This window comes from Molothrus aeneus, chromosome 7 (assembly GCF_037042795.1).
Source record: "Molothrus aeneus isolate 106 chromosome 7, BPBGC_Maene_1.0, whole genome shotgun sequence".
NCBI classification, from domain to species: domain Eukaryota; kingdom Metazoa; phylum Chordata; class Aves; order Passeriformes; family Icteridae; genus Molothrus; species Molothrus aeneus.
In genome coordinates, this window is record NC_089652.1 from 36,096,123 (window position 1) to 36,120,563 (window position 24,441).

A 24,441-nucleotide genomic window follows, 5' to 3' on the forward strand; every position below is an offset into this window, starting at 1 on the left:
TATAAGGCACTCCAGAAAATTAAATCCATTCTTTTATCTCCATGTGCTTGTCATGCCTTCCCTGGTGCCACGAGCTGTGGGCAACAAACTTCATGTAACAAAACACCCAAATCTTAGTGAGAGTTTCACAGCAGGCAGCAGCATGCTCTGATCCAAAACACAGTTGTGTAGCAGATTTAGGGGATCAGACCTCAGGAAAAACATCATCTCCTGACCCCTTACCTACAGCACCCCAAAGCTTTGTGCAGCTCCTGAGAAAGAGAGCTCAAACCTCCAGCCCTGATCTCTCCATGAAAAAATCTGAGTGCTGGGACCGGCCCCCTCAAATCTCCCTCCCGAGCTTTCCACATCAAATAAAGCACATTTATTAGGTGAGGGAGCTTGTTTAACAATCAGGTTACATTTGCTGGCAGTCACCTGGGAAACATAGGTTGCAGCCCTTGATGCAATAAATCATTATCAGGATTTTGCACACATTGGAACACATGGGATGCTTTGCCCCACGCTGTGTTTTATACTGAAAGACCTGAGCAGTTTGCATCTGGATCTAAATTGCCTGTGGGGTTTTTTTTGGAATATTTGCAACTCTGTTTCAAAGCATCTCTGACACGCAGCTCTCTCGTGAGCTTCTTGGGCAGCATCGAGATTTGCTTCCAAGCTGTTTAAAGGGTATGGTTTTATGAATGAGGACAAATGATATTAAGATAGAAAGAAGACACAGATATAAGGATTTAGGCACTGAAAACTGGAGGTGGTGCCACGGTGCTTCAATCATTCAAACCCGAACATCACAGATTAGGTAAAACCAGATTTATATTAAAACCAATTATTCATCTAATTCATGCTTCAATGTAAATTTCTAAAAACGACCTGAAAAACCCTCAAATCTAAATAAATATTGGTAATTTGAAAATGTTAGGAAAATAATAAATGTATTCTTTAAAACACATAATAGACATGGTTGTCACTTGCTGGGTGAATTTGACCAAACAGCCTTTCATGTCATAGGTTGTTCAGTTCAAAATAAAGGTTTCAACTAAAAGCGATAAAGAATAAGGGCTTTAATAAAGAATGATAAAGACTGACAGACAAGTTTGTATTCATTACATTTTGAAGTTAGTTTATAGCATTTGGTTTATTCTTTTACCTGGGCAACCAGGAATTATAACCATAAGGACAGTCAGACTGTGTACTTTGTAAAATGTGCTGAATTCTATCATTTTTTTGACACCCACTCCAAGTTTAGCCACAACATGTCTCTGTTCTAAGAAGAAATGCATCACACAACAGTGTTTTCAGAGAAATGTCAAGTAATAAAAGCTGTGCTTTTTAAAAAGTGACCCATCAGGCTCCGTGGAGGTCACAGGCATCTGCCAACTCACCCACCTAAATGATATAAATTTACCCACTGGAAAGTCCAAACAGTTGAAAGCAAATCTGTTGTTGCTGCAACACCGGGATCTGTTGTTAATAGGAATGACAAAGCAGTAATAGCATCCCGGCATTTTTTTGTATTTCCACTTCAAACAGCAAATCCGCCTGAATTTACCTAATACTTCAATAATCCAATTATAACACTTTACCAGCAGAAATCATCGGTGCATAAGCCTGGGAGTCAGTTAAATGGGGGCTGTGTGGAGCTGCTTACCCAGGATGCACTGCAAGATCCGGCGAGCGCGTTCCGCCGGGATCGCCAGGCTCATCTTCTGTGAGGAAAGAGCAGAAAGTCCTCCCTTCAAACATGGCGCTGCCAAGCTGGTGGCAAACCCATGATAAACAGGGCAGTGAGGATGGGGCAACACACCAACCAACGCGGGAAAGATCCCAGCCTTCGAATCAAACCAGAACACAGCCGAATTCCCTGCCTGTGCCTTGGCGGAAATGGCACGTTTTGGTGTAACAACCAGAAACCATTGATTTATTGATGAAAACCCGTTTATACAAAATACTGTGTCCTCTAAACACAAATTGCTGATATTTTTCAATTCTGGAGGATTTAGTGCCCATAAGTGTCGTTTCATTTCTCTTTTCACAGCCATATCACTTCCTTTCACTCCCTTGCCCCATAAATCTGTGCCCAGTGATGGCGGCTCTTGCAGATCAGCCTAACACCCTTTTCCCCCCTGAATGCAGTATTTATTTAATGGATCGAGGGAACTATCCTTCAAACAGAATGAGATATTCTATTCACAGCTAGAACGTTAATATGTCAGTAAAGTTACTTGCCTTCAAAGTGGGAGAAAATAAATCTCGAAGGCTTGGATTCGTACAGGGCTGTTAATGAGCGATGATGGTGTGATTTTTCAAGGATTACGTGATCAAGTCAATCCCTTAAATTTAGACAAGAGTTGCAGTCCATATTTTAGTAATTTCAGCAGAAACACCATATGCTGCCCAGGGAAGTTGTTGGTGCCTCCTCCCTGGAAGTGTTCAAGGCTTGGAGCAACCTGGTCTAGTGGAAGGTGTCCCTGCCCATGGCAGGGGTGGAATGAGATGAGCTTTCATCTCATTCCAACCCAAAACATTTCTGATTCTATAAGATTGTGATTAAAAAATAACTTTCTGTGTGTCAAAATACACCCTGCTACTCAAGAAAGACTTACAAATGTGTGATGACTAGAAAAGCCTTGTGTCAGAGTTAGCCCTAAAAAGTAAAATTAAACCACAGACTGAATATTACCCATGGAATAAATACCCTCTACTTCCACAAACTGGTGCCTCTATTCAGATCTGAATTTTCAAAGCCAATAATTGAGCTTTCTTTTATTTTTGAGAAATGTATGGTTAAATATCAAGTGCAATTAATAGTGTTTTGAAAGACAGATTATTACTGTAATTTCTGCTGACATTTTATGTGCAGTATGTTTTTCTTTACTAATTAAATACCGTGAACTGTTTTCTGAAGGTTAATATATTTCACAAAATTTCCAATTTATAAATAAGTCAAATTCAGGATATTTATTTGTAGTTCCGTGGCAATGTAAACCAGAGATGGGATAAAAGAGGTAAAGTGGACAAAAAGAAACATAGATTTTATCTACTCCGTGTTTGGCAGTTGGCTGTGGAAAAAATAATCCAGTCATAAATCTATGAACCAGCCCTGAATTTCTATTGCATTACTTTTAAAATAATTGCAGCATTTTCACATCCCCTAAAATGTGCCATAAATCCATAAAAATTATCCATATGTTATATATCTAGGAATGAATTAATTATTTTTCACTGTACTGTAAAATACAGATAAAGAAACTCTACCCACAAAGTTAAAAATGCCTTTAATAGATGCTTTTCCATATGCATAATAAGGAATTATTGCACTGATTATCTGAAAACTGAATTTATATGACAAACAGTAAAAAAAAAGGAATTTAAATTGATGCTTCCCTCTCTCTAAGAGCCTTTTTGGTTACTAATATTTGGGAGCAGATGGAGTACAAGTTACCTGTGCTGACAAACCTGGCTCAGGTTACACCTGCTGAAAAGCCCAAATCTAGTGGTACTCATCTTCCAACAATAGAACTTTGATTAAATTATTAAATGCAAATAAAGTACAATGTAAAAAATATTTTTCTCATATTTTAGGACAACAGCATGAGGAGTCTCACCCGTAAAGTTCATAAACCCTTTTGCAGTGTCAGTAAAGGAAACAACACCTCTGACAGAGAGGAAAAGAAAGGAAAAGCAAAAATTACTAGGGAACACATTTAGTTTCTTGTAGAAGCTAATGTTAAATCCTTCTAATTCTTGTAGAATTATTGAGGTTGGAGAAGACCTCCAAAATCATCCAGTCCAAGTTTTGACCAGATAATTCCACACCCACTGAACTGTGCCACAAAGTGCCATGTCTGCTTGGGTTTTTTGAACACTTCTAGGGGTGGTGACTCCACCACTTCTCTGGGGAGCCTGTAGCATAGACTTTCTCAAACTCATTCATTCTTTAAATGTTAAGGTATTGGATATCCCGGTCCAGTAGAGTTTCAAATTATAAAGAAATAAATAAAAAGTTTTAAAAAGCAAACACAAAGCTGGAGCGTGTCTTACGAGACATTTAGAACAAAAATCAAACCTGTATATTCTGCATATCCTGTCCTTTTAACCACATATTCCTCTGGTTCCCACTGCCCCTTCCCTTGCCACTGAACACTTTTGCTGCACAAATTTTCTTAAAAAGAGACCAAGTGGTGTTTGAGAAACTGCAGCTCTCAACGAGCCTGGATTTTATCAGCTCATCGTGCCAAGGTTGATGGCCAGAGCCTCCTAAGAACAGGCAAGCTCAGGGATGCAAGTCTAGGTGATCACTCACCCTCAAAGGGCACAAAAATGCTGAGGAAAGGAGAGCAGAGCAGCTAAAAGCCCTAAATTCAGGCCTAGACACTGAATATCTGGAGGACATCTGGAAAAGATTTAAGGAGTGTTTCACTCTCTCTCCAAGCAAGGGGTGCCAGCAGAAAACAAACGTAACCCTTTCTCTCTATATGTTTTTCGTGACAAAAGCTGATTCTCAACTCGTGGATGTATTTAATATTTAGACAGAAAAACCAAACTCTGAAAGGATGTTCAAGAAGTGTTATGAAAAAGGAAGATTGATACCTCAAAAAACAGAAGGGACAAAGTGAAATCACAAAGGAGTGGGACTGACCCAAGACTAAGAGCCAGCCCCCTTCCCAATCCTGAGGTTCCCACTAAATCTTGGATGTTGATGAAATTATGATTGTGTCTCGAGACAAACATTCCTAACTAATCCCTGCAAAGGGGTGAAATTTTCCAAAGGAAGCACCAAGGACAGGGTGAAATGTATGAAATGTGGAGGGTGAATAAACCTACGGGGTTGTCAAGATTTTGGGGAACATTAGGTACAAAAAGAAAGGTCTGAGGTGAAAATGCTGCATTACAAAAAGGGCAAGACCTAGAAAAAACGGGAACCTGTCTGCTGTGATAAAAACAACTCATGTAAAGGAAAACACCAACATCCAAAAGGAGGTACAAGCTTTTAAGAGATTTTAACAAGAGATTTTAACCAGTCATGAAGAGCTCTCAGTGCAAAGAAACAGAACAAGCAGCCGCAATACCTTCAAGAAATTATTTAAAAGAGACAGTTCAAGAGCAAAGAAACATAACACTGATGTGTGACATTTTTTAACTCTGTGCCAAGGACCTACATCCATAAGGTGCTGGGCATAGAGAGGACCAAACCAGAGAGTCTGGGCTGCCAAAAGTTGCCAGCACTTCTTATGTGCTTAGGATTGCACAAAGAAAGGCTTAGGCAGAGCCAGTGTTAAAACCTTGCGACCTTCAGCTACAACTTAGGTGAGTATCCAGCCTCATGTATGTTGTACCCCAGCTTTACCCCAGGTTTATATCTTAAACTGGGATTTTAGAAGCTGCTGATGGCGCATGCATGCCGTGCAGAGTGTACAAACTCCTTGTACACAGAGCCAGAGCTTAGAGCAGAAAGCACATTTGTGGGGTCAAAACACCAGCACCTGGTGAGAACATCCAGCAGCTCCACAAACACCTTTACCTTGATGCAATTTCATCTCTTCTGATGCTTTCACTGTGACAGGAGCTCATGCAAGGTGCTCTGTGAGCAGATCCTGACATCACCGTGTAAATCCTTGATTTTTCTCTATGTTGAGCCCATTTTCTTTAATGGTTTGTTTGAACAGTGCCAAGCACAGCTGAGTTCTCCTGGGTTGGGACCTTTAGGAATTTTTGCAGCACAAAGAAACACAAACGAGTAGCTAATAGCAATCTGTCACACCTAAAATCCATCCAGCCATCGCTCTGTGGTGCAGCCCTGCCTTTTATGTGGTTTGTTAAATGTCTTGCACAGTGTGTGGCTGTTGCATAAGTAATAAATAATAATAACTAATATTTTAAATGCTTATAACGGCGACCAAACCACGAACATGCTGACTAATACTGTCTCACTGGCTATCTCCACTGTCTGCAATCTAAATGCATTCATCTTGGCTCTTTTTGAACCTGTTCTTTCTTGTGTGAAAGGAAGCAGGGCCAAATTAGATATGAGGAAAAATTCTTCCCTGTAAGGGTGCTGAGGCCCTGACAAAGTTGTCTACAGAAGCTGTGGCTGTCCCTGGATCCCTGGAAATGTCCAAAGCCCGACTGGGGCTTGGAGCAGCCTGGTCTAGTGGAAGGTGTCCCTGCCCATTGGCAGAGGGTGGGACTGGGTCACCTTTAAGTTCCCTTCCAAATCAAATAGTTCTGGAATTTTATGATGATGATCCTTACAGGAAAAGTTACCAACCCAAGTGTAACACAGGAGAGACACTCCTACAGTGAATGTAAAGGAAATATTATATTCTAATATTATAATTATAAAGGAAATATTATATTAATAACATCTTCTTATGGATGTGCAGAACATTGTTTCCCAACCAGCCAAGCCTTTGCACATGTGCTACCTCCATCTTCTCATTCCAAAGTTGTTTTGTTCACCCAAGGAATCAAATGCATGTTTCACCTTAGAAAGGGAAGAGCAGGAATGGACACATAGGGTGATGCTTGCATTTAATGTGCTTGTGCTTTTATCCAACCCTATTTCATGCACCTACTATTTCTCAAGTAGCTGAGGGAGCTGCTCCTCCCTTATTGTGCCTTCTGGGGCTGCCCTGGCTGGAGGGTGAAGCTGACGGGGTTCTGGATATGGACTCAGAGTCTCAGGTTTTGTGTTGCTGAAATGGCTCCCAAGGTGTTAAAGAGTCTTTTTCCCAGCCCTGCAACCAAAGTAGTCGAGATTCCTCAGTTCTGGTTCTTAAGGTTGTTTATTTTCTCGTATCTATTCCATTCTTTCTCTGACCTGCTGAGGTCTGTCAGGCAGGTTGGGTTGTGGCACAGTCCCTGCCCTTGGGGTGGTGTTGGCTTTTTATACTAAGAACTACCTGTACTTTATTTACAATAATTTTCCAATACCTATCACCTATGTTAGACAGTCTGTCTCTACTCTAAACCAATCCAAAAATGCCACCATCACAGCAGAACATGGAGGACAAGAAGGAGAAGAAGGACAGGACACGGCCAAATTCCTCCATCTTTCTTCTTGAACCCCCATTCTAAAACCCCAAAATTCTACTTTTTCATCCTGTGACAAATTCGCTATCATTCTACTCAAACTCTTGTGGCTTTTAAATCTTCACACAAAGTTGGTAACTGTTTCCATGGGTTAAAATGGAAGGCACAGGTGTCTTTGACTCCATGCCAAGGTCTCTGAGCCCCTTGCCAGGGTCTCAAGCCATCCAGGGCAGTCAGAGGGATGTCCTGGATTCCAGCATCTGAGAGCACCAAAAGCAAAGGGAGTTGGAGGCATGACAGCGAATCATTTTTATCAGCACAAGTATGAGGAAAAGTCCTCATTGGCCAACAGCTCTGGCAATCAGGAAAGAGCAGGTGGGATGGAGGGACTCACCTTTGACTCCTGAGCCATGGACAGGTCCTGAAGGATCTGTCAAGCAGCTCTGAATCCGCGTAGCACAGCACTGATGTTCGCGAGGCGGGAAGGACAAGCCGTGATGAGATCTGACACCTCTCTTTGTCGCGGGTGGAACCAGGCCCCCGATCCTCAGTCCTAATGCTTTGGGACATTTAAAATCCACATGTGAGGCTTGGCTCTCTCCCTGCTGTTTACAATGATGAAGTGACACTCCGATTCAGTCTATCTCATCAAATTCATGGTTTCAGAAGTTCCTCTAAACATGTCTGCACCATCACGCTAACTTTTCAATACCTCCGTGTCAATACATGCCAGTTGCTTAGGGTTATTTTTTTTCCTCTTGGAAAGAAGGTCAAAACAGCAATGCAAATATATTAGGGGGGAAAAAATGCATTCAAGTAACATTACTTGTTTCTGGAGTCAAGATGCCAGTCCATCTTTAAATCACGCAGTTGAGTATTCAATTCACAAATACAATGAGGGTACTTTTAAATTTTAACTGTCATATTCTGTTATGTGGCCTGATGTTAAGTTGCATTATGCTAGCAGTGAATGGGATAGGACAGAACATAATTCACTGCATTATAAACAGCATAACATAACTTGACAACTGGAATTTAAAAGGAGGAAATTCTTTAACCGTAGGATCATATTGTATATTCCTATACATTTATAAACCCAGCAGCAAAAGAGCCAAAGCAGAAAAGCTGAGCATGTACCTATTGCCAAGAAACAAATGTTGTCTCATTTGTGGGGCACGTAAATAATTTGGGGGAGCTTTCTTAACATTTTAATTTCCCGACTGCACAGCTGCCACCTCCCTTTGCGTGCTGCTTAGGGAGGCTGGTGGTGGCATCATCTGAAAACTTTCATACCTAAGCCACAGAGCAGCATCCACTTTGACTGAGGCTGTTTTGTTTGCTCTCCTGGGCTAAAATAAAGAATGAAGTAACACATTTCTTCAACATGAATATGCTAACAGCCATAAATCTGCTCCCTAGCATTACTGTAGAACAAACCATAGTAAATGTTTAAAAATGTGCTCCTAAAATAAGCCCTGACTGAGCTTTGATGTCACTTTATTTAATTCACATTGGCATTGCATACACAGCTCAGTTTACCAGAGAGGATTCATTCTTTACTGAAGCATAATTACATTATCAGATATTCAGTAGAGGCCATAAACCACAAAATGGAAATTAGACTGTCAATGGCCATTTTATACTACAAGGATTATTGTATTTTAACGTTTGTGTTGTCAACCACTGTGCTGGCAATCTAGCATGTGGACCCCAATTTTCAACATCACTCTAACCTAAATAAAATTTAAATATATGAACACCAAATTGAACAATCAATAACAATCTTTTAAGCTATATAAGCTTCTGACTGGCAGCAAACTAAGCAACAGCACAGAGGCAAATCAATCAGGAAGCTCTGTTTTCCTTCCTAGTCCTCTGCATTTCAGGATGAGGGAAACTTCTTTTGGTGCATTGTTTCCCAATCTCCAATATTAAAAAAATAAATAAATAAAAAAGTAAGCTGCAGCTTTCTCTCTCTTGCCCACTCAGATTTGTAAATGGAATTTATTGCACGCAGTGTCCTCTTATAGATTAAATTAATGTTATTGTAAAGAGGTTTAATGCTCAAAGATATTTATGACTCACGCTGAGAAAGAAGCTGTACTCAGTTATGATGATTAATATAATTTTCCCAAGTTCTCACAGATGAAATTGCTCCATGTGCATATTTTGAGTACAAAGCAGATAACCATAACTCTAAGGAAAGGCAGCCATAGTTGTGTTATTGATGCATCATTTGGAATTAGCGAGTTGCTTGTGGAGCACATGAAATGTTTTTGCTGGATTAAGTTTCTGCTTGATGGGCAAGGGGAGAAGCAACACTCAAATCACCCCAACCTATGTTTGTGGTTTTGATCTTGGCATAACAAGAGTTAGAGCTTATGAAGAGTTTGTTTTTTCCCTCAACCACTAATAAGACAGGTTGTGATTTAAAACTTATATCCTCTGTCCAGCATGAGAACTAAATGAGATAGGATTTGACAACTTACAGCAAGGAACTGTAGATTTACCAACTCCTCAGGCACACAGGTCAGAAAACGGTTCAGTCTCAGCATTGTTGCAGTTAAAGCCTGGAAATGGATCACACATGTCTGATCAGAAGAGCTCTCCAGCAGCTCTGTGAGGTCAGGGGAGATTAAACTGAACATTTCCCAACACAAGAAGGGTGTTGACCTGTTGGACCAAGACCCAAGGAGGCCATGGAGAAGCTCTGAGGGCTGGAGCTCCACTGGAGCCAGGCTGGGGGAGCTGGGGGTGCTCACCTGGAGTAGGGAAAGGTTCTGGGGAGAGCTCAGAGCCCCTGGCAGGGCCTGAAGGGGCTCCAGGAGAGCTGGAGAGGGACTGGGGACAAGGGATGGAGGGACAGGAGCCAGGGAATGGCTCCCAGTGCCAGAGGGATGGATGGGTGGGACATTGGGAATTCCTGGCTGGGCTGGGATTCCCAGGACAGCTGTGGCTGCCCCTGGATCCCTGGCAGTGCCCAAGGCCAGGTTGGACACTGGGGCTTGGAGCAGCCTGGGATAATGGAAGATGCCCCTGCCCATGGCAGGGGGCAGGACTGGGTGAGCTTTAAGGTTCTTTCCATCCCAAACCAGTCTGGGATTCTATGGATTCTCATTCCTTACCTTTTGGAGGGTCAGCCCTCACTTACAGCAAACGTTGCAAATGTTCATTTAACAACCTCCCTGTTATGGACTAAACTTTGCTGTAATTAGATTGAAGGGCTGTGACTGTTACACACTCCAGTTCGAAACTGTGACATTTCTTTTCACATTTTAGCTAATCTATTTGTTGTCCTGTGAGAATAACAAACTTGAGTCTGTGTAAAAAAGGGGGAAATTCTTCATATTTAATAGACCACAATAATTGAAGGCAATAATTTCTTGAAATAGAATTAAGTTGATTCCTAGTATTCCCCCATCTTCTTCCATTTCTTTACATTATGCCTAAGGAGCTGCTCAGGTTGCTAAACTGGATAAATCAATGTTTAATCTGAGTTAAAACAATTTTATAATTTAAGTTTGATAATACCATAAATGTTATAGATGTTAGGGACTCAACACCTTTTCTGCACAAATCACACTTCCCAAGCTGAGTCAAAGAGGACAGAATTTGGTCTGAAAGTACAGTGAACAATGCACAGCAACAAATGGACTCATAAAATCAATGCCAGACAATGATGGGACTGATGTATATTTAAAAAAGGCATTAAAAAGTGCCATAAAAATTTTCTCCAAACTTTTCACACACTTTGGTTAAATCTGCTTATTTTTTTTCCACTTTAAGTAATATTTAATATTATAACCATCTTTGAAATAAATGTTTCTTCAAGGAAATACCGATACATTTCTCTCTCACTTCATCACATCATTGGCCCCATTTTCAATTTCCAGAGCCCTTTTGCAAACCATACACTCCAAGTTAATTGGTTTAATCTGGTTGTGGGGATTAGCTATTTTTACCTACAGTTACATAGGAAACAATTATATATGAAATATTGATTGTTCATTAACGTGGGGGATATCTCTCTTAATGTATTTTGTAAGAGTTCAGGCTCCTCGAATGTGGAAACTCTGGAAAGGTCTAGGGAATTTTAACTAGCTTTTAAAGTTGTAAATGTTATTTTGAATTGCTCGACATCTGAAGTCAATATGAAGGTGTTATATATATTAAAAAGGCATAAAAATGCATTTAAATAAAACAGCAGTGTCACTGCACTCATAAATATATGTTAAAATTCTTGCAGATATTCCTTTCAATTTCTAGTCAGTTAAAATGAGTATTTCAGTGTTTACAAAGGCATTCTCACAACTGGCTTGTCTGGAAGCTGGGCTGTATTTATGGTGCTTGTGCTTGTTCTTCATTTTAAATGAAAGAGTCAATAATTTGTGGTACAAGTTCAAATAACAATAAAAACAATTTTCTACAATGATATCAAGTAATACAAATACCAGATTTAAGATTTGCTACAATCACAGCTTCAGAAATCAAAAAAATTCTCAACTCCCAAATTAATTCAGTCCAAGGACTTAATATTAAAGCACAGAATTGCAAACCAGGTGGATTTTAGCTTTCAGAAAGCAAGAGAAGATTTGTTATAAAGTGCATTATTTGTAGCCAGTTTAAGCACTCAAATTCCACCCCCAGTAACAGAGATTCACAAAATTTGCAAAGACAATGTACTATAATCATGATTTTTAAAGGAAAACATCACGATATGGTTAATGTTCTCCATGGAGAGCAGACCCATGTGACTCCATTCAGCCTAAAAAATAAACGGTTCTGCTTTCCAACCCCTGCCACCTTAGGTCCTAAATCCCATTTAATCAGAAACCCCCAGTCTCTCATGCTGGAAGCAATGCACACTTATTAAAAAGAAAAAAAAAAACAAACAAAATTTAAGAGTCCTTTTTAAAACAGGTTGAATTTCTGCAAAAGGACACTAAAAAATTTGAACAATGTATTTTCTTCCATAGTCTTGCATAACATGATTGCTACAGAAATCCCTGCAAATATCAAATTATCAGGGGTCTATACATTGCATCCAACATTTTTCACAAGAATTAGTATAGAAGATGCTAATCCAAACAAAAATTCCCAGAAATTTTTCTTCACTCAACAATTTATTCCAGTTTCCTTCCTCCTCCCTCTTTATGATAACTCTTGTCAGCTATCATTATAAGTGAACAACACAAAGGCTTAAAGACATACCCTCTGGTAAAAAATGAAAAAAAATAAAAAAAAACCCCACAGCTTTCAAGTGTGAACTGGATTAATCACACATAATAATTATACAAAGTGATAACACTTATTATAAGATCACATAAACACCGTTAAACCAACAGTGGCAGTAACCTTTAGGAAGGAAAAATAAAGCCACCAAAAATAATACAAATCAAAGTTTCTGTTGCGAAGACTTTGCTGGCTGAGGCTTCTCTGAAAGCCTTAATGAAATAAATGTGCAGCATTTCAAAGCAGATGACAGTCACAGCTGATTTACGTGTTCCATACATCCTCAAAATGAAGCATAAAAACCAGAGACAAAACAGGGGTGGGGAAAATCCATGGTTCCCAATCTCCCATCCCTCAGCACTCCTCAAGAATGCACAAACCTCCTTTTCTAAGCTTGTTTTCTGGAGCATCAATATAATTATCCAACAATTCCTGCTCTCCATATTGGCAATTCTTTGTTGAGCTTCATGCAGTTCTAAACCAACGCTTTCAAAGACATTTTTTAATTTTTTTTTTCTTATTGCTTCAAACACATCAGTCTTTTCCTTCCAACTGCTTTGTTTCCTCTTAAGAAACTCCACTCTGTTGAAAGTTTCGTTTTGATCTCACATTATCACTCATTTTTATAATTCCCACAAAGTATCTGAGGAACAGTTTCCAACAAATTCTTCATGGACAACCACACATTTTTTTGAAGCACAAGCGAATCCTTATGAATTCTGGTACCAAGGAGAGGATTTGCTGCTTGAAGTCACTGGGTGAGCAGGAGATTGTGAGGCACTTCCACAGGGGCAGAAAATAACCCATGGATTTGGGTGAAAATATCCCATGGATCTGAGGATAATTCAGCCCACAAACCTGTTACAGCTTTCCCATTCCAAGTCAATCAATAATAGACATTTTCTAAGGGGGGAAATCATGATCTAGTTGATAGGGTGTGATCACTCAAAGGTTGGACTTGATCTCAGAGGTCTTTCCAAACCAAGCGATTTTGCAAAGACTGAGGTCAGGCAAAAGGGGAAAGTGAGAGAGCAATAGATGAGGTATAGAAAATTAAGGAAGATGAAATACAAGAAATTTTACTCTACCAGCAGGTAAAAGATGAAATATCTCGCAATTTTTCAATCTCTAAATATGTTCAAAGTGCAAACACATAAGGTTATCAAGTTTTCTTGAGAAGACAGACTTAGCGTGTGGCAATGGGTGTATGAAACTACTGAGAGCACAGGGAATATGTATTTATTGAAATAAAAGCAAAATAATTAGGGATATTAGGAATTTCTGCAGGCTATGATCAGAACTGGTTTTAGGCAATATTCTCATTCTCACAGAGCAGAGAGAGGGCTTGAACCTGGACTGCTCAACATCACACCAAGAGGTGGGATTGATGTTGGTGAAATGAAAGGTCTGAGCTGCTGATAGAGCCTCTGATGAGAAAGATAGCAAAAAAACCACAGAAATTATCAGAGAAACCTTCACTCTGAAAAAGAAATCAGAAATAAAAGCACACCTGGCCTTGCCAAACGTCTGTACAAACATAGCATTAATATGAAGTGGGTTTAGCTTTCACATTAATTAACAGCATGTAACAGCTACTACAAGAAAAATAACTGCAAATATTAAGAAAGGAACAGCTTGTTCACGGACTTTTCTTCCTCTCCTCTTCCAAACAAGTGACATTTTGCTATGTGCCTATTGTCCAAGAAATTGTTTGGGATCATTAAATATATAAGGGGCTCAGATATCTATATTTTACCTTTCTGTCAAATATTTACATGTCATACCCAGGACCTCACCAAGGAGTTGTTGTGATTAGTTGCCAAGAAGCATCAAGAATCAAATAGGATTGTTAGTGTTTAAGGGTTTTCCTGTTTATTTCTACAAACACACAGGATAAACACTGTCAGGCCAAAGTAAACTATAGAGTACACATTTTTTTCCAAAACTAATACCCTATAAAAGCCCAGGCTGGTGGAAAACCACATTGCAACCAATTCATTCTGATGACTTGTACCATGCATGGAGGCTCAAGGATACTTCATAACCCAGAGACCCTGTTAATTAATTAAAGTTATAATTAAAAAGCCACCCTTGGTTTAGACCTAATGGTCGATGAAGTTCCTCCTGAACACACCAAAAATATGGTCAACATTTGGAACTGATCAAAGTAAGCTAAATAGATATGGGATATAGTTTTATGAAACAAAACCTCAAATTCAGCTTAGATTGAAAGGAAAAAACAACAACCCAGCAACCACATATGTACAATATTATAAAATCTGAGCCACCATGCCAGGGACTGAATTTTGAGTGACACTCAAAAGATTTTTGTTAAAGTATCCATTTGTTTCAGTCATTGGAGAACTATTTAGTCACCTAACTCTCCCTGCCGAATTTCCTTCAGATGCCAATTGACAGAGAAAGAAAATTCATTCCAACTCAAGACAAATCCCTACTTCCATTGCCAAGGGTTTTCCTGCCACAGACAATTATTAGTCTGGAGGGGACTTTTTTCTTTCTTCTTGAAATTTAGCTCTTTCTAAGAAACCTAGGTTCAATGAAGTACTTCATTAAACTGACAAACTGCTAAGTCTACCTTCATGCTTTGTTCCTTCTGAAGCAAAGTTAAACATTAAATGGAGGAAACATTCATAAATAGAGATCGGTAATGAGTTTGTTCTCCAATTCAGTATCAAAACAGGGTGAAAAAATACAATTTAGGCAAAACAAGCTCTTATTAGTTTCTTAAAACATTTAAAACTAAAGCATTCATTTTTAAATGTAACGAGCACAATTATATCTCCTGTCTTCCTGTTTGTTTTCTAATATTAATTACAGCACACTGTTACCCATGAAAGTAATGAATTCACCCATGTTTGTCCCCTGTGCTCTGTCCTGATGTGTTTTAAGTGGCCAATTTATTATGAAGAATCGGAAAATTTCCTGTGAAATAAACAACAATAAAAAGGGCAGAATGAGAAATTTCATCATTTAAAAAACATAAAATGAAATGGCTGAAAAAGCATAACTGATCAAAATTGCTCAGAATTAGGCCCAAATGACACAGAATTTGCTTTGCTGGGAAGTTTTCAGAAAATCACCATAATCTTGAAACACTGGATAGTCCAATTAAGAAAAATACAGTATTGAAAATAAAAAATATTACAGTAGTCTGTAAAATACAGGTAGAAGCTTTGTTTCGTTAAACACATTACTTAATATATCTTTCAGGGAGACTAACTGAAGTGTAATTTAAAATATAAAATTACAGCTAAAACCTTTGTGTCATCAAAAAATTGTAAGAAATTTGAAAACAACATTTTGCTACTTAGAAACTTATGTAGAGCAAGACATGGCAGGACAACATATATTTAAAAGAACCTTAAAAGGTTCATAAAATGCATTTTTTCCAGTATGGTTATGGCACAAATAAAGACTTCAGCATTTGTCACCTGTGCTTTGCATTTGAATTATTACATATCCGAAAAAAAATTATTGCACTTACTGCATTTTGGGTTGATCTTTACATCTAAAAAAACTATTCATCCTGTCATAAGAAATGACCTAGAAGAAAAATTAGGCATTTTTTGCCTCAGTGGCATCACACCATTGTTGCATCTCACAAAAGACAGTGTGGGTTTTACTCATTAATCTGCCAATTTGTTAATAGCATGGAAAAACATAATTCTCTCAAACAAAAATTCTGGAGGTCCATCCATTTGTTGGCTTGGGAAGGTTTGCTCCAAACAAGGAAAGAGCAATAATTGTTTTAGATGTTGCCAGAAGAATTCTTTGCAGGCCAAAGTGAGAGCCTCTGTCAGCCATGGAAAATCTCATTTTAGTGTTGGTGATCTCCAGGTCCAGCCCAAGGGACCCAAAGTGAGTCAGTGTCACCATGGGGTGCACACATCCTATTCCCAAACCCCATCCAAGGAGGGCCCATTCTGTGTCCTGCACTGCTCCAGAATTGTCATTAGCAGAGAAATTAATCTTTCTACATTTTTCTCATAGTAGAGGAAAATTGATTAGAAATCTCAGGGGGAAAACCCTGTGGACAAGCAAAGCTTCAAGCAAAAATAGGGTTCAGTCCTAAATCCCTCATGGGCCTGGAAATCCCACTGCAGTTTTCCCATCTTGGTGCTTAATAATTAGTCATTAACTCCTGTCCTGCAATGAACAGAACAACTCATCTCCCCCCCACTTGACAAGATTGGGCTCATGTTGATTATTTTAACAGGCTAATTTAATTCAGGTTTCTGTAGTTTCTCCAGGAATTTGCCAAGCAGAAATTTATCAGATTCCATATAAATCTACGTCAGGGGGAACTTTAATGGAAATGACTACATTAAGAATTCAGGATTGGGCCCTTAATAGCTGCTATAATTTATCATCTTTTTAATATGGAGAAATCAGCAAAATGAAATATTCTAAAGACGTAAAAGTAATAACCCAATCATTTAATATGAAAAAATAACTAGACAATACTGCCCTGAAGAACTATAGATAGCCTGACAGAAAGGCTCTGTATATGAAAGACAGAAAAGCATTGGCAATAATTCCAAGGAAATACTGTATTCCTGAAAAAAACACCAGTGAAAAGAAAACAAAACCAACCCATTCCTCTACGTCCTGCTCCTTTTTTTGGAAGCCTTCAGACACAGCTCTGGGGGCATTTTGAGGACAGAAATTGTTATCCTGACTCAGAATGTAGGAGAGAAAAGGAAGATCCTGGCCAAATGCAAAAGGAGATTAATTTCTTGGGAAAATTTGCAATTTTGATAGGTTCTGAGCAAGAAAAATGCATAAATTTGCAGTAGGTAACTATTAGCTGCGTTTTCATCTGTAGTCATTATAACTTCATAAAAACATGTTTTGAAGGTAATATAACCTAAATAATAACTGGGAATGAAAGCAGAAATGTATGAAAATGAGAGGCTGTCGCTCCAGTCATAATATTAAAACTAAACACAAACTCTAATAAAAAAGGAAAATCGTCTGGTTTACACTTGGCGAATTTACATTTTGCTTTACATTTACCCTCTGCTCTGCTTCTAACAACAAGAGATGTCAAATCCCTCTGAAAAGGAGATTAACACTTCCAGCCTGCTCCCATCTCCAGGGAAACTGAGGCAGGGAATTTTGCCTCCACTGGTCACAGAGGCAGAACTGTGCTGGAAGGAGAGCCCAGGATGATGGATGTTGGGATTGGGGTTGCGGGAGGGGACACGGGAATGTTCCTGTGGTACACCCTGAATGTCAGCTGCTCACTCCATCTTCAGGATTTAAGCTCAGATTTATTTCCTTCCATTGATGATTCCCAAGGAAAAAAAGGGAGAGCTGAGCTTCAAAGGTTGCTTGTCCCTGTGGATTTGGACCAATCATGATGTTCCTGAAGTTTCTCTGCAGCATAAAGACAAAAATCCCTGCCCAGCTGCTGTCAGACTCTGAGAAACTTCCAGGGACCTCCAGATTTTCATTCACAAGGTGGGATCTGGCCTTAAATGTCTTCCAATGTGAAAAAAGGTGACTATTCCCTAGTTATTTATAAAACAGAAGGTGTTTTCCACTGTGCAGTGATAAAAGTTAAATATATTTAAAGTTAAATATAATATATTTAATATCAATATAATATAATAAATTCAAGCTAAATATATTTAAATGCAAATGCAACAAAAATACCTTAAAACACAGAACTGAAATGTTTTTGGGGGGATTTTTTTTTTCTTTTCTGCAATGGGAAATTACCATTTGCCTTTTTTAGTATTACATCAACTGTGATAAATCCATCGTTTTTTGCCACAGAAAAAAAAGAAAAGCCCTCACCCAATTAAAAGTGTGTGTGCTGCTGCAGGGGCAGGATGCAAACTTCCATCTGTGACTGCCAAAAAAAAGGAAAAAAGGTTGTGAAGCTCTGGAGATGCTTTGCTGAACTCCAACAACACCATTTAACAATTTAGCTAACTGATAAAACTCAAAATGCTGCTAATTCCCATTTGTAATACGCTAAATTGCCTGCAACTAATTTAAACAATAAACAAGCCAGGGCTGTGAGCTGTTATCTGTGGCCAGTTGAGCAAAATTCTTTATTTTCCATCTCTTCATAAGCATAGATTAGCTCCTAAAACCTATTCTGTAAGTGGACAGCCTGTGTGGCCCCAGGAGAGTTAAATTCTGCAGAGATTTCACCACCTTGCCAAACTGGCCATTTTCTGATAAAGTGTACACATGCAAAACTTTTACTTTCAAGCAGCATGTTTTTCTTTTTGATTTTCTTCTAAAGCTTAAAAGTTTCCTTTGGGTTGGGGTATTTCTAAAGGTATAATGAAAGCACAACCTTGAAACAACAACAACAAAATAAAAAAGCCAGAGCATAGGATGTGCTCTGGTTGCTTCCTGCACTGCTAAAAAAAATTAGCTCAAATCCCAAGATCCATCCTCAGGAGCTTAATTGCTTCAAAGAGTAGGAATCTTGTCAAATTCAGTCCAAACAAACATAATCAGCGGCTTTCAAAGCTCGTTTGACATTGAGGAGGCATAGAAAACAACCCAGGAACCAAAGAAACACACATCGACGGCCTGTCAAAATTTTTTGTCAGACATGATGCTATTATCAAGGCACATCAGGATGAAATAAAAGTGACCTGGCTGACCAGGGGCTTACAAATGTCTTGGGAAGGAAGGGAAAACGGTGAATCAAAAGGTAGCTTTGTTGAACGTCCCCCCAGGCCTTCTTATTGACAGGGATGACAATGGTCCCAGGATGCACCATTATCTATGACCAGCAAGCAGACATCAAATGCTGCAGAGCTGTCTCTGTCAGAATAGAAAATGCTGCTCCAAATATACAGGGGCTTGTTACGTTTTGTTCAGCAAAGGTTTGTCAAAAGCCAGGGTCACTCTGTGTGTGCACTGCCCTGAAGGGTAATTTTAAAAGGCAAGGAGAGATGCACTTGATTCTTCAGTGTTTCTCCTGCAAGGAGACTTGGAGTCTGTGGATGACCAAAATGTTTTGAAAATCAAAGAGTGACTCAGAGAAAAAGAAGAGGGAAAACAAAGTAAAGCAAAGCTAATAGATGTTCGCCACGGCCGTGTTGTTGGAAGGCAAAGCACTTTTCAAAATAAACAGGTTAGGGGATTATTCCCATATTTAGATGTTTTTTCAATAAAAATTGAGTTGATTTCTAATACATCAGGGGTGGGTTGCTACTGTAAAGGGATGACTCAAATTGCAGAGGATAAGTACACCCTCCTCAAGCATCTGTGTTGCACCATTATGCAGTTAATTGCAGGAAAAATATTTATACTGGCGAGAAAAGAATTGTTAATATGGTACCCTTTGGAAAGAAAAGAGAGAGGCTGTATATACAAACTCCAGCCTCAGAAATGTTTGGGTAAACTTTGCTTTTCTGTGAACATCTGCTAAGCACACGCTGAGGGACCAAAGTCCAAATGCACCCCACTAATTGACACAGAAATCTTTGTTTAAGGACTATGTGGCTAAAAAAAAAATCCCCAAACCTTAAAAAAAACAACTGGAGGGTGAAAAGAATAATTTGGTGGGGGTGAAAGGAATTATGGATACAGACATTATGGAAGTTGTCCACATCTTCTTGCCTATGGGTCAGCTCTTCCTTTCTCATTTTGTTATCATTTCTAGGGTACAAATTTACCAAGAGAGCAAAAAAAAAAAAGAGACATAAAATCTGCCTGGTGCTGCCCTAGAGACCAAGAAGCTCAAATTGACCCTCCACTGTTAACTTTATAGTCATATCCTGCCTGAAAATGTTAATTTAATGCCATCTGAACCTTTCTGCCATGACCCCGTACCTGGTGCCACGTTGGGGTCTGGTGCTCCCCAGCTCTGCTGCTCATCCCCAAAATCCTGAGAGCATCTTGTTCCTTCCCCTCAGGCCTCCGCTATCCAGAGCCATCTCCCTGCTGGCTCCTGCTGTTGATCATTGTGACTCCTCAGAGTCACAATTGTCTTGTTTCCTTTCTTTCTTAAGGAGAAATAATAGAATAAGAAAAAAAAAATAAAATAAAAGAAGAACCCAGTTACAGCCTTTTACTTCAGGTTTGTGACTCTGAGGTAACAGCTGATGCTCCACTGTCCACAGCCCATGATTTTCAGGACAGGAATTAGGATAATAGTCTATCAAATGCACTTTCTCTCCTCCTAGGCCAATCTCGAGATGATAGATACGATCCCTTTGCGTCTCATGGGATGAGACTTTTGTCTTTTTTGTCCCCAAACACAAAGCTATTAATTTAATGCAATAGTTTCTTTTTCCTTGCCCCGGAAGTCACAATATGCTGGGAGTGAGGCTGGCTTGTCTCTCCTCCTTTTGGAGCACTCGTGGGTGCCATGAGAGGCTCTGCACACCAAGAACTTGCCCACCAGTACTCCTAGTATTTCTTTAATTTCCCAAAAGCCTTTAAACCTGTTTCTCCCATTTCTCACTGTTTTTGTAGACTCAAAAAACATCCAGCTTTCAGTACTGGTGTCCTTAGGTTAAATACAACCTCTATTTTTTTCAGCTGTCAATTATTGATATGGACATAAATAAAGGAGAAAAAAAGAAAGAAAATTAATATCTTCCTCATCAGTAAATACAATACTTGATTAAAACATCTGTATCAATATTCTTGCACATCCTAGCCCTTAAAACCCAGATGTCTTCCTGGTGACTTCCGTGCTGTAATATTCCATGGGGAATTTAGACCTTTAAGGTGTTTTTAGCATTTTGACATCAAAGTCTTCACAGAAAAAGAGTTGCCTGATGCCATCTGGAAGGATGAGAAGGCACAAACATATCTGCAATTCTTTTTGCCCCCCATTTGGTCCTGCATCAGACAGCTCCCTGAGACCAGAGACACTGGACCAAATCTGTCTGATCAGGGTGTGGGGTCGCTGTCTCCTCTGCCAGGTTTCAGATGTACCATGGAGGCAAAAGAGTTGGCAACTAAAAAATTCTATAAATAATTCTATTCTATATATTTATCAAATAAACCCTGTTCTACTCAGCACACGACCCATTTCCATGATTTCTGACCAGGGCAACATCCTCAGTCTCCCTCCTCAGCCCTGCTTTCACAGTATTTCACCTTTATTTAGAATCAAATTAAATTGGATTAAAAAAAAAAAAAATAAAGGCAGCATCAGCTCTACTTAATTGTGCATCCCCAGGGTGACCAAAACAAAAAAATCCACCTCACACATGGGGTTGCTGTGTGGAATGAGGTGACACACACGTGGTGTGAGATTCTCAAAAATAAGGAATCACCTCAGGTTGGTTGCCCTCAGCAGGAAATTTGAGCAGCACCTGTGATTCTCCAAAGCTTGTCTGGCCCTGCAAAAACCCTCTTAATTTCTGAGCTGCAGAGAGTTTACCACTAATGACAGCCACGTTCTTGCTCTAAGGACAGACACCAAGCAAATGAGGATGATTGCAGATGTTTAGGAGCAAATGTGAAAGGAAGGAATGAGCATAAAAAAAAAAATAAAAAAGGGAGCGAGGGAGTATTGATTCAGTGTGACTGATGTGAATGAGTTAAATGATTGACTATGAAGTGTGAATTCAAATTTACTGTGAATGGAATTTACTGTGAGTGGAACAGAGTATGCATGACCATGACTGAGTGTGACTAGGTATCATTAGGAAGAACTGAGCGAATATGAGTGGAAAGCACTGATTATCTCCCCTGTAATCTATAAATAAACAGTAGTGCAGGAAGTTTTGAAAAATGTATTTAATAAGGGATTTCCCCTGCCTGAATAAACTTGCTGAGGCCAGACAGCCTGATCTGGAGGAAAATGTATCATTTTACTCAAAGGTCTGTCATGTAATAATACTTGAGCTCGTATCTGACAGGAACAAAATAGGCCTGAATTTACAGCAAAATGGAACCTCTGGACTGATAAGAAACCTCTTCCCAATTACAAATTTACTAACTCATATGATGCCAATTATCCTCTCTTCTGCTTATGGGTGTTTTCCTAAGATCCATCTTTAAATTCAGAAATATGGACATTCAAGACCTGCCAATTTGGGGATCGATGCTGTCTCCTGCAGATGAATATAATAAAGTTTTATTAGCACAAAATAACTCTCCTTTGGCCCAGTGACCAAATACCTCATTTGCACCCTTGTGCAGAGTTACAGAAATGAGCCTGAGGTTGCTCCAGTTTAATTCAGTGAGAGCAAAGTTTACATCCCAGGATCTCAGTCCCCACGGTAAAAAATGTCTCAGTCTGTTCTCAGCTGCTGCCCTTTCTCCACAAATATCTCTGCTTGCTTTCCCAAGTTTTAGTACAAATCAGGCCAATGAAGTCTTTGTCCCCAAAGGTCTGTGGAAATAAATGTTGATTTTAAGGGTGGCTAAAAGCAAATCCTAGAGATTGGTGCAACAAACATGAGTTTTGCCACTGAATTCAGCTTTTTTTGCCTTAATTAGGCAATTTATTCTCCCTAAATCTTCCGCATTCCTTACCAATCAAACATCCATCAGAATTCATGGGGATTTTTGTGTGTCAGCCTCTGCTTCCACTGAAGGAAACGAGGAAAACTCTGAGGTGTGTTTAGAGTAGAAACTCAATAATCAAAACCAAAAAATTGGGAAAGAGCAGAGAGGCCATCCAAGCATTTTCTTGGGAATTTTCTTGGGAAACCCTCTCCTTTCCTCTGCTAATGCACTGGTGATTAATTTATTGGGGTGCAGAAATTCCCCAGAACTGCTGGAATCAGTTCAGGCTCATTCTCAGCCAGGCACATGAGCATCCATGAACCATGGGGATCTCAGAGGAATTTTAAACTGATGTTCAGTGGATTTACATCCTTGGAACGTTACAGGCTTGAAGTTACCTCTGACAGTGGCCTGTGGCTGAGAATGTGGCCCAAAATTCTGAATGAGCTTTTATTTGCATTAAATTTGGGTTTAGGTGTATTTCCCTTTTGCAAAGGGTAGGATACAAGCTGCTACTATTTTACTTTTACTGCCTGACCAGCTCCAAAATGAATAAATTATTCCTAATTTTGATCCTCTTGACCATCAAGGAACACTTCAAAAATGTTGGCACTGTAACCTCACAACCAGTTTGTAGAATATGTAACAGAACTTAAAAAAAAAGAAATCCAATAAAGGAAAAAAAAAAAGGTTATGGAATGTACCCTAGTCCATTAAAACAAAGAAAATATATTTCTTGGGATCATGAAACCTCTTTCTCCCTTCTTGCTAACTCTCCTCAGGTCAGAATCGGGGTGTCTGAGCAATCCTCTCTAGAAGTGCTTCTCCCCAGCAGGGCAGAGAGCATTGACAGGAGCCAGCGGGGGATTTACACCCCTCGTGCCAGAGCTGCACATGTCCTGTCGATAAATGGAAGACTTAATTCTCCAGGATAGCAATCCAAGCATTTTAAAGGATTTCCTAATGAGGTAAAATTCATTAATAAGATGCAGAGGGGAAAAAAAATACAAAAAGAAAAAAAAAAACCTTTTTTCACTTGGAATTGCAGACATGCAGAGTAAGTAAATGTCAAAATTTTTCACAGAATTATATGATGGAAGTGAGTGAGAATGAGGCCATTAGGACTTTGCATTCTTTTGCCTACTCAATATGAAAACCTGTTTATATGGTTTTCATATATATATAACTGTGCTGAGTTACCTTTATTGTTACAAAGGGGCTGCTATTAGAGAAAACCACAATCAACATCCTTAATTCTTCTTCCCTGCACTGCAAAATTCCTAAGGAAAAGATGTCCCAGCTTTTCCCTTTTCTGCAGAGGCACCATTTCCAGAATCCCCTAGACCTGACACAAAAGCACTGGCCACTCAAACAGTTGCTCAGGCTCATAATTCCTGTTTATCCTCCACGCACCTTTTGCTCCTTCCAACCACGTGCCAAGATCCTGGAAGATTTGTGTGGGGCAAAATCCAGAACCCACATCCCTCTGATGACTAATAGAATCATCCCATGGTGTGGGTTAAAGGACACCTTAAAGGTCACCTAATTCCCACCCCCAAAATACATTCCCACTCCAAGTTTTAGCCAAGGAAAACAAAGGATCTGTCTGGGATTTTTTTTTTAGATTTTTTTCCCACCTTGAACAAAATGTCTTTATTTCTGTTTTTCGAAACAAACATTTGCTGATGGTACAGCTCCCAGAAAGGTACTGAG